At 42.3% G+C, this 12,259-nt stretch overlaps 1 protein-coding gene across 1 annotated transcript in view; it reads left to right on the top strand.

Annotated features, from left to right (window-relative positions):
- The window catches only part of LOC106592379 (WD repeat-containing protein 19), a gene marked incomplete at its 5' end in the record, with an annotated part of 23,585 nt that extends 22,886 nt beyond the window's left edge, over positions 1-699 (top strand). Inside the window, 1 exon segment of the mRNA XM_045713073.1 lies at positions 1-699. This exon segment is cut by the window's left edge and continues 2,264 nt beyond it.
- Positions 700-12,259: the final 11,560 nt, after the last annotated feature.

Raw genomic sequence — 12,259 nt, 5'->3', positions numbered from 1 at the left:
ACCACCTGTTAAACTGTTGATATAGACAGCTGTAGACGTCCTCCTCCATGTTTCTCTACCACCTGTTATAGACAGCTGTAGACGTCCTCCTCCTCCATGTTTCTCTACCTCATGTTAAACTGTTTATGTAGACGTCCTCCTCCTCCATGTTTCTCTACCACCTGTTAAACTGTTGATATAGACAGCTGTAGACGTCCTCCTCCTCCTCCATGTTTCTCTACCTCCTGTTAAACTGTTTATGTAGACGTCCTCCTCCTCCATGTTTCTCTACCACCTGTTAAACTGTTGATATAGACAGCTGTAGACGTCCTCCTCCATGTTTCTCTACCACCTGTTATAGACAGCTGTAGACATCCTCCTCCTCCTCCATGTTTCTCTACCACCTGTTAAACTGTTCATATAGACAGCTGTAGACGTCCTCCTCCATGTTTCTCTACCACCTGTTATAGACAGCTGTAGACGTCCTCCTCCTCCATGTTTCTCTACCACCTGTTAAACTGTTGATATAGACAGCAGTAGACGTCCTCCTCCTCCATGTTTCTCTACCACCTGTTAAACTGTTGATATAGACAGCTGTAGACCATTTAGTTATTTTTAACATAAGCACTCTACATATCTGCATTGAAGCTTGTTTTCCATTAATTCATTCATGTCGACGATTTTAAAAATGTGAATATTAAATATATTTTTGCTCTTGTGGAGGAGTGTGACTGTCTGAAATATTACAAAGTTAACAATGAATATAGTCCATAGAGATGGAAGGAGGGCTCATCTTTGAATCTGTGCCATAGAGCACCACAGTGGAGGTGTCATAATACCCATAAAACCCAGCGGTCAAACAGGGAAATGGTTCCAATCGTTTTTCCACCATTCAATCAATCAAATGTATTTATATAGCCCTTTTTACATCAGCCGATGTCACAAAGTGCTGTACAGAAAACCAGCCTAAAACCCCAAACAGCAAGCAATGCAGATGTAGAAGCACGGTGGATGGGGAAAAACTCCCTAGAAAGGCCAGAACCTAGGAAGAAACCTAGAGAGGAACCAGGCTCTGAAGGGTGGCCAGTCCTCTTTTGGCGGTGCCGGGTGGAGATTATGACAGAACATGGCCAAGATGTTCAAATGTTCATAGATGACCAGCAGGGTCAGATAATAATAATCACAGTGGTTGTAGAGGGTGTAACAAGTCAGCACCTCAGGAGTAAATGTCAGTTGGCTTTTCATAGCCGATCATTCAGAGTTAGAGACAGCAGGGAGAGCGAGTCGAAAACAGCAGGTCCGGGACAAGGTAGCATGTCCAGTGAACAGGTCAGGGTTTCATAGCCGCAGGCAGAACAGTTGAAACTGGAGCAGCAGCACAACCAGTTGGACTGGGGACAACAAGGAGTCATCAGGCCAGGTAGTCCTGAGGCATGGTCCTAGGGCTCAGGTTTTTTTTGGTTGTTTTCTTAGAAATTCTAGGGACAGTAAGGAGGCCTACGTCTTGTGACAGTAGCGTATGTACGGCAGGATCAAGTCGGAGAGATAGGTAGGAGCAAGCCCATGTAATGCTTTGTAGTTTAGCAGTAAAACCTTGAAATCAGCCCATGCCTTAACAGAAGCCAGTGTAGGGAGGCTAGCACTGGAGTAATATGATCACATTTGTTGGTTCTAGTCAGGATTCTAGCAGCCGTGTTCAGCACTAACTGAAGTTTATTTAGTGTTTTATCCAGGTAGCCGGAAAGTAGAGCATTGCAGTAGTCTAATCTAGAAGTGACAAAAGCATGGATTAATATTTCTGCATCATTTTTGGACAGAAAGTTTCAGATTTTTGCAATGTTACGAAGATGTAAAAAAGCTGTCCTTGAAATATTCTTGATATTTTCGTCAAAAGAGAGATCAGGGTTCAGAGTAACGCCGAGGTCCTTCACAGTTTTATTTGAGACGACTGTACCACCATCAAGATTAATTGTCAGATTCAACAGAAGATCTCTTTTTTTTCTTGCGACCTAGAACAAGCATCTCTGTTTTGTCTGAGTTTAAAAGTAAAACAGTTGCCTGTCACGGCTGTTTAAAACCTCTTACATCTAGACGTTCCGCTAGCGGAACACCTGCTCCAATATCCAATGATGGGCGTGGCGGGAATTACAAATTCCTCAAAAATACAAAAACTTCAATTTTTCAAACATATGACTATTTCACAGCATTTTAAAGACAAGACTCTCCTTTATCTAACCACACTGTCCGATTTCAAAAAGGCTTTACAGCGAAAGCAAAACATTAGATTATGTCAGCAGAGTGCCCAGCCAGAAATAATCACACAGCCATTTTTCAAGCTAGCATATAATGTCACAAAAACCCAGAAGACAGCTAAATGCAGCACTAACCTTTGATGATCTTCATCAGATGACACACCTAGGACATTATGTTATACAATACATGCATGTTTTGTTCAATCAAGTTCATATTTATATCAAAAAACAGCTTTTTACATTAGCATGTGACGTTTAGAACTACCAGGGGATAAACTTCAGGGGAATTTGCTAACAATTTACTAAATTACTCACGATAAACGTTCACAAAAAGCATAACAATTATTTTAAGAATTATAGATACATAACTCCTCTATTCACTCGATATGTCCGATTTTAAAATAGCTTTTTGGTGAAAGCACATTTTGCAATATTCTAAGTACATAGCCCAGCCATCACAGGCTAGCTATTTAGACACCCGGCAAGTTTAGCACTCACCAATATCAGATTTACTATTATAAAAGTTTGATTACCTTTTGTTGTCTTCGTCAGAATGCACTCCCAGGACTGCTACTTCAATAACAAATGTTGGTTTGGTCCAAAATAATCCATCGTTATATCCGAATAGCGGCGTTTTGTTCGTAGCGTCCCAGACACTATCCGAATGGTAAAGAAGGGTCGTGCGCATGGCGCAATTCGTGACAAAAAAAATCTAAATATTCCATTACCGTACTTCGAAGCATGTCAACCGCTGTTTAAAATCCATTTTTATGCCATTTTTCTCGTAAAAAAGCGATAATATTCCGACCGGGATTGTCCATTTAGCTAAACAGAGGAAAGAAAACAAAGCTTTCGGTCGACGCGGGCACGAGCCTGAGTCTCACAGTACTGTAACCAGCCACTACCCAAACGCGCTACTTTTTTTCAGCCAGAGCCTGCAAAGCCACGATTCCGCTTTTGCCGCCTTCTGAGAACCTATGGCAGCTGTAGGAAGTGTCACGGGACAGCTAAGATCCTCACTCTTCAATAAACAGAGACAAGAAGAACGACACCTTGTCAGACAGGCCACTTCCTGCATGAAATCTTCTCAGGTTTTTGCCTGCCATATGAGTTCTGTTATACTCACAGACACCATTCAAACAGTTTTAGAAACTTTAGGGTGTTTTCTATCCAAAGCCAATAATTATATGTATATTCTAGTTACTGGGCAGGAGTAGTAACCAGAATAAATCGGGTACGTTTTTTATCCAGCCGTGAAAATACTGCCCCCTAGCCATAACAGGCTAAAAGATCGGACCAAGGCGCAGCGTGTTTGTAGTTCCACATATTTATTATTATCGTGAAACGTTGCAATACACCAAATACTTGAAATAACAAAACAACAAAACCGTGACGCAGAGAGAAATACACACTTCTCACAAATTAACAACCCACAAACACAAGTGGGAAAAAAACCCCTACATAAATATGATCTCCAATTAGAGACAACGAGAACCGGCTGCCTCTAATTGGAGATCATCCCAACAACCCCAACATAGAAATAGAAACCTAGAAACCCACATAGAAACAGATAACCAGAAAAACACCCCCTGTCACGCCCTGACCTACTCTACTTTAGAAAATGACATCTTACAAGGGTCAGGACGTCACATTGCCACCTTCCACTTCCTTATGTCTGAAACACAGGCTTCCAGGGATGGCAATTTTGGGGCTTCACCATGTTTCATTGAAATGTATGGTTGTGTGTCGTCCGCATAGCAGTGAATGTTAACATTATGTTTCCAAATGACATCACCAAGAGGTAAAATATATAGTGAAAACAATAGTGGTCCTAAAACGGAGCCTTGAGGAACACCGAAATTTACTGTTTGATTTGTCAAGAGGACAAACAATCCAGAGAGACAAACTGATATCTTTCCGACAGATAAGATCTAAACCAGGCCAGAACTTGTCCGTGTAGACCAATTTACGTTTCCAATCTCTCCAAAATAATGTGGTGATGGATGTTGTCAGAAGCGGGCACTAAGGTCTAGGAGCACGAGGACAGATGCAGAGCCTCGGTCTGACGCCATTAAAAGGTAATTTACCACCCTTCACGAAGTGCAGTCTCAGTACTATGATGGGGTCTAAAACCAGACTGAAGCGTTTCCTATACATTGTTTTGTCTTTAGGAAGGCAGTGAGTTGCTGTTCAACAGCTTTTTCAAAAAAAAAAAAATGGAATGAGGAATGAGAGATTCGATATGGTCCGAAAACTGGGTTTGGCTTTTTCAAGAGAGGCTTGATGAGCAGTAGAGAGCGTTGCAGGAGCAGATGTGACACGGTGGATAGATGGGATTTATTATTATCATTTAATTTATATTTATTTTGTTCAACAGAGGAGGGCCAAGCACCAGTGGCGGTTCTAGACCATTTTAACTAGGGGGGGGGGCAAGCTGGGGCCAGTTGTACTGTTAGAGGGGGCCAGTTACATTAGACGTTATTGTTGTCATATCGTTTTCTTCACTGCATTGCAGTCATTGGCAGACAAAAGACCATGTTCATAATCATTAGTGTTCGTTCTGTCTAATAACGGATGTAAAAAAAAAGAACGATAGCAAAAATTTGTTATGTCAAAATTATTTCATACTTGTCACTGCCCCCCCCCCCCTCCCCAGAACCGCCCCTGCCAAGCACAGGAAGCAGCTCTTTCAGTAGTTTAGTTGGAATAGGGTCCAGTATGCAGCTTGAAGGTTTAGAGGCCATTACTATTTTCATGAATGTGTCAAGAGATATAGTACTAAAACACTGTAGTATCTCCCTTGATCCTAGGTCCCAGCAGTGTTGTGCAGACTCAGGACAACTGAGCTTTGGAGAAATACGCAGATTTAAAAAGGAGTTCGTAATTTGCTTTCTAATGATCATGATCTTTTCGTCAAGGAAGTTCATGAATTTATCACTGCTGAAGTGAAAGCCATCCTCTCTTGGGGAATGCTGCTTTTTAGCTAGCTTTCCGACAGTATCAAAAATACATTTTGGATTGTTCTTGTCCTCCTCTATTAAGTTGGAAAAATAGGATGATCGAGCAGCAGTGAGGGCTCTTCGATACTGCACGGTACTGTCTTTCCAAGCTAGTCGGAGGACTTCCAGTTTGGTGTGGCGCCATTTCTATCCAATTATTTGGAAGCTTGCTTCAGAGCTCGGGTGTTTTCTGTATACCAGGGAGCTAGTTTCTTATGACAAATGTTTTTTTTGTTTTTAGGAGTGCGACTGCATCTAGGGTATTACGCAAGGTTAAATTTAGGAGTGGTGGAAGGAGTGGGAGGGAGGGGTGGTAGAAGGAGGGGGAGGGAGGGAGGGGTGGTGGGAGGAGGAGGGGAGGGAGGGATGGTGGGAGGGAGGGGTGGTGGAAGGAGGAGGGGGGAGGAGGGATGGTGGGAGGGAGGGGGTGGTGGAAGGAGGAGGGGAGGGAGGGATGGTGGAAGGAGTGGGAGGGAGGGGTGGTGGGAGGAGGAGGAGGGAGGGGTGGTAGAAGGAGGGGGGAGGGAGGGGTGGTGGTAGAAGGAGTGGGAGGGAGGGGTGGTGGGAGGAGGAGGAGGGAGGGGTGGTAGAAGGAGGGGGGAGGGAGGGGTGGTGGTAGAAGGAGGGGTGGTGGGAGGAGGTTTTGGGAATGCTGTAAATGTTTTGTTTTTCCACCCAGCAAGGTGGCTAAACAGGATGGGAGCAGTTCTGAGATGCTTTTGGGGGAAGTACATGCCTCTAGGTTATTGGGGACTTTATAATTAATCAAATCAAATGTTACTTGTCACATGCGCCGAATACAACAGGTGTAGTAGACCTTACAGTGAAATGCTGAATACAACAGGTGTAGTAGACCTTACAGTGAAATGCTGAATACAACAGGTGTAGTAGACCTTACAGTGAAATGCTGAATACAACAGGTGTAGTAGACCTTACAGTGAAATGCTGAATACAACAGGTGTAGTAGACCTCACAGTGAAATGCTGAATACAACAGGTGTAGTAGACCTCACAGTGAAATGCTGAATACAACAGGTGTAGTAGACCTCACAGTGAAATGCTGAATACAACAGGTGTAGTAGACCTCACAGTGAAATGCTGAATACAACAGGTGTAGTAGACCTCACAGTGAAATGCTGAATACAACAGGTGTAGTAGACCTCACAGTGAAATGCTGAATACAACAGGTGTAGTAGACCTCACAGTGAAATGCTGAATACAACAGGTGTAGTAGACCTCACAGTGAAATGCTGAATACAACAGGTGTAGTAGACCTCACAGTGAAATGCTGAATACAACAGGTGTAGTAGACCTTACAGTGAAATGCTGAATACAACAGGTGTAGTAGACCTCACAGTGAAATGCTGAATACAACAGGTGTAGTAGACCTTACAGTGAAATGCTGAATACAACAGGTGTAGTAGACCTCACAGTGAAATGCTGAATACAACAGGTGTAGTAGACCTTACAGTGAAATGCTGAATACAACAGGTGTAGTAGACCTTACAGTGAAATGCTGAATACAACAGGTGTAGTAGACCTTACAGTGAAATGCTGAATACAACAGGTGTAGTAGACCTCACAGTGAAATGCTGAATACAACAGGTGTAGTAGACCTTACAGGGAAATGCTGACTACAACAGGTGTAGACCTCACAGTGAAATGCTGAATACAACAGGTGTAGTAGACCTCACAGTGAAATGCTGAATACAACAGGTGTAGTAGACCTCACAGTGAAATGCTGAATACAACAGGTGTAGTAGACCTTACAGTGAAATGCTGAATACAACAGGTGTAGTAGACCTCACAGTGAAATGCTGAATACAACAGGTGTAGTAGACCTCACAGTGAAATGCTGAATACAACAGGTGTAGTAGACCTCACAGTGAAATGCTGAATACAACAGGTGTAGTAGACCTCACAGTGAAATGCTGAATACAACAGGTGTAGTAGACCTCACAGTGAAATGCTGAATACAACAGGTGTAGTAGACCTCACAGTGAAATGCTGAATACAACAGGTGTAGTAGACCTCACAGTGAAATGCTGAATACAACAGGTGTAGTAGACCTTACAGTGAAATGCTGAATACAACAGGTGTAGTAGACCTCACAGTGAAATGCTGAATACAACAGGTGTAGTAGACCTCACAGTGAAATGCTGAATACAACAGGTGTAGTAGACCTCACAGTGAAATGCTGAATACAACAGGTGTAGTAGACCTCACAGTGAAATGCTGAATACAACAGGTGTAGTAGACCTCACAGTGAAATGCTGAATACAACAGGTGTAGTAGACCTCACAGTGAAATGCTGAATACAACAGGTGTAGTAGACCTTACAGTGAAATGCTGAATACAACAGGTGTAGTAGACCTCACAGTGAAATGCTGAATACAACAGGTGTAGTAGACCTCACAGTGAAATGCTGAATACAACAGGTGTAGTAGACCTCACAGTGAAATGCTGAATACAACAGGTGTAGTAGACCTCACAGTGAAATGCTGAATACAACAGGTGTAGTAGACCTCACAGTGAAATGCTGAATACAACAGGTGTAGTAGACCTCACAGTGAAATGCTGAATACAACAGGTGTAGTAGACCTCACAGTGAAATGCTGAATACAACAGGTGTAGTAGACCTCACAGTGAAATGCTGAATACAACAGGTGTAGTAGACCTCACAGTGAAATGCTGAATACAACAGGTGTAGTAGACCTTACAGTGAAATGCTGAATACAACAGGTGTAGTAGACCTTACAGTGAAATGCTGAATACAACAGGTGTAGTAGACCTTACAGTGAAATGCTGAATACAACAGGTGTAGTAGACCTCACAGTGAAATGCTGAATACAACAGGTGTAGTAGACCTTACAGTGAAATGCTGAATACAACAGGTGTAGTAGACCTTACAGTGAAATGCTGAATACAACAGGTGTAGTAGACCTTACAGTGAAATGCTGAATACAACAGGTGTAGTAGACCTCACAGTGAAATGCTGAATACAACAGGTGTAGTAGACCTTACAGGGAAATGCTGACTACAACAGGTGTAGACCTCACAGTGAAATGCTGAATACAACAGGTGTAGTAGACCTCACAGTGAAATGCTGAATACAACAGGTGTAGTAGACCTCACAGTGAAATGCTGAATACAACAGGTGTAGTAGACCTTACAGTGAAATGCTGAATACAACAGGTGTAGTAGACCTCACAGTGAAATGCTGAATACAACAGGTGTAGTAGACCTCACAGTGAAATGCTGAATACAACAGGTGTAGTAGACCTCACAGTGAAATGCTGAATACAACAGGTGTAGTAGACCTCACAGTGAAATGCTGAATACAACAGGTGTAGTAGACCTCACAGTGAAATGCTGAATACAACAGGTGTAGTAGACCTCACAGTGAAATGCTGAATACAACAGGTGTAGTAGACCTCACAGTGAAATGCTGAATACAACAGGTGTAGTAGACCTTACAGTGAAATGCTGAATACAACAGGTGTAGTAGACCTCACAGTGAAATGCTGAATACAACAGGTGTAGTAGACCTCACAGTGAAATGCTGAATACAACAGGTGTAGTAGACCTCACAGTGAAATGCTGAATACAACAGGTGTAGTAGACCTCACAGTGAAATGCTGAATACAACAGGTGTAGTAGACCTCACAGTGAAATGCTGAATACAACAGGTGTAGTAGACCTCACAGTGAAATGCTGAATACAACAGGTGTAGTAGACCTTACAGTGAAATGCTGAATACAACAGGTGTAGTAGACCTTACAGTGAAATGCTGAATACAACAGGTGTAGTAGACCTTACAGTGAAATGCTGAATACAACAGGTGTAGTAGACCTCACAGTGAAATGCTGAATACAACAGGTGTAGTAGACCTCACAGTGAAATGCTGAATACAACAGGTGTAGTAGACCTCACAGTGAAATGCTGAATACAACAGGTGTAGTAGACCTCACAGTGAAATGCTGAATACAACAGGTGTAGTAGACCTCACAGTGAAATGCTGAATACAACAGGTGTAGTAGACCTCACAGTGAAATGCTGAATACAACAGGTGTAGTAGACCTCACAGTGAAATGCTGAATACAACAGGTGTAGTAGACCTCACAGTGAAATGCTGAATACAACAGGTGTAGTAGACCTCACAGTGAAATGCTGAATACAACAGGTGTAGTAGACCTTACAGTGAAATGCTGAATACAACAGGTGTAGTAGACCTCACAGTGAAATGCTGAATACAACAGGTGTAGTAGACCTCACAGTGAAATGCTGAATACAACAGGTGTAGTAGACCTCACAGTGAAATGCTGAATACAACAGGTGTAGTAGACCTCACAGTGAAATGCTGAATACAACAGGTGTAGTAGACCTTACAGTGAAATGCTGAATACAACAGGTGTAGTAGACCTTACAGTGAAATGCTGAATACAACAGGTGTAGTAGACCTCACAGTGAAATGCTGAATACAACAGGTGTAGTAGACCTTACAGTGAAATGCTGAATACAACAGGTGTAGTAGACCTCACAGTGAAATGCTGAATACAACAGGTGTAGTAGACCTCAGAGTGAAATGCTGAATACAACAGGTGTAGTAGACCTTACAGTGAAATGCTGAATACAACAGGTGTAGTAGACCTCACAGTGAAATGCTGAATACAACAGGTGTAGTAGACCTCACAGTGAAATGCTGAATACAACAGGTGTAGTAGACCTCACAGTGAAATGCTGAATACAACAGGTGTAGTAGACCTCACAGTGAAATGCTGAATACAACAGGTGTAGTAGACCTCACAGTGAAATGCTGAATACAACAGGTGTAGTAGACCTCACAGTGAAATGCTGAATACAACAGGTGTAGTAGACCTCACAGTGAAATGCTGAATACAACAGGTGTAGTAGACCTTACAGTGAAATGCTGAATACAACAGGTGTAGTAGACCTCACAGTGAAATGCTGAATACAACAGGTGTAGTAGACCTCACAGTGAAATGCTGAATACAACAGGTGTAGTAGACCTCACAGTGAAATGCTGAATACAACAGGTGTAGTAGACCTCACAGTGAAATGCTGAATACAACAGGTGTAGTAGACCTCACAGTGAAATGCTGAATACAACAGGTGTAGTAGACCTCACAGTGAAATGCTGAATACAACAGGTGTAGTAGACCTTACAGTGAAATGCTGAATACAACAGGTGTAGTAGACCTCACAGTGAAATGCTGAATACAACAGGTGTAGTAGACCTCACAGTGAAATGCTGAATACAACAGGTGTAGTAGACCTCACAGTGAAATGCTGAATACAACAGGTGTAGTAGACCTCACAGTGAAATGCTGAATACAACAGGTGTAGTAGACCTCACAGTGAAATGCTGAATACAACAGGTGTAGTAGACCTCACAGTGAAATGCTGAATACAACAGGTGTAGTAGACCTCACAGTGAAATGCTGAATACAACAGGTGTAGTAGACCTCACAGTGAAATGCTGAATACAACAGGTGTAGTAGACCTCACAGTGAAATGCTGAATACAACAGGTGTAGTAGACCTTACAGTGAAATGCTGAATACAACAGGTGTAGTAGACCTTACAGTGAAATGCTGAATACAACAGGTGTAGTAGACCTTACAGTGAAATGCTGAATACAACAGGTGTAGTAGACCTCACAGTGAAATGCTGAATACAACAGGTGTAGTAGACCTTACAGTGAAATGCTGAATACAACAGGTGTAGTAGACCTTACAGTGAAATGCTGAATACAACAGGTGTAGTAGACCTTACAGTGAAATGCTGAATACAACAGGTGTAGTAGACCTCACAGTGAAATGCTGAATACAACAGGTGTAGTAGACCTTACAGGGAAATGCTGACTACAACAGGTGTAGACCTCACAGTGAAATGCTGAATACAACAGGTGTAGTAGACCTCACAGTGAAATGCTGAATACAACAGGTGTAGTAGACCTCACAGTGAAATGCTGAATACAACAGGTGTAGTAGACCTTACAGTGAAATGCTGAATACAACAGGTGTAGTAGACCTCACAGTGAAATGCTGAATACAACAGGTGTAGTAGACCTCACAGTGAAATGCTGAATACAACAGGTGTAGTAGACCTCACAGTGAAATGCTGAATACAACAGGTGTAGTAGACCTCACAGTGAAATGCTGAATACAACAGGTGTAGTAGACCTCACAGTGAAATGCTGAATACAACAGGTGTAGTAGACCTCACAGTGAAATGCTGAATACAACAGGTGTAGTAGACCTCACAGTGAAATGCTGAATACAACAGGTGTAGTAGACCTCACAGTGAAATGCTGAATACAACAGGTGTAGTAGACCTCACAGTGAAATGCTGAATACAACAGGTGTAGTAGACCTCACAGTGAAATGCTGAATACAACAGGTGTAGTAGACCTTACAGTGAAATGCTGAATACAACAGGTGTAGTAGACCTCACAGTGAAATGCTGAATACAACAGGTGTAGTAGACCTTACAGTGAAATGCTGAATACAACAGGTGTAGTAGACCTTACAGTGAAATGCTGAATACAACAGGTGTAGTAGACCTCACAGTGAAATGCTGAATACAACAGGTGTAGTAGACCTTACAGTGAAATGCTGAATACAACAGGTGTAGTAGACCTCACAGTGAAATGCTGAATACAACAGGTGTAGTAGACCTCAGAGTGAAATGCTTACTTACAAGCCCTTAACCAACAATGCAGTTTCAAGAAAAATATGTGTTAAGTAAAAAATAAAAATAACAAACAATTAAAGAGCAGCAGTAAATAACAATAGTGAGGCTAAATACAGGGTATTACGGTACAGAGTCAATGTGGAGGCTATATACAGGGTATTACGGTACAGAGTCAATGTGGAGGCTATATACAGGGTATTACGGTACAGAGTCAATGTGGAGGCTATATACAGGGTATTACGGTACAGAGTCAATGTGGAGGCTATATACAGGGTATTACGGTACAGAGTCAATGTGGAGGCTATATACAGGGT

The sequence above is a fragment of the Salmo salar genome, unplaced genomic scaffold (assembly GCF_905237065.1).
Source record: "Salmo salar unplaced genomic scaffold, Ssal_v3.1, whole genome shotgun sequence".
NCBI classification, from domain to species: Eukaryota; Metazoa; Chordata; class Actinopteri; order Salmoniformes; family Salmonidae; genus Salmo; species Salmo salar.
Note: the sequence above shows the minus strand (reverse complement) of the source record. Positions and strands in the feature narration are given on the sequence as shown.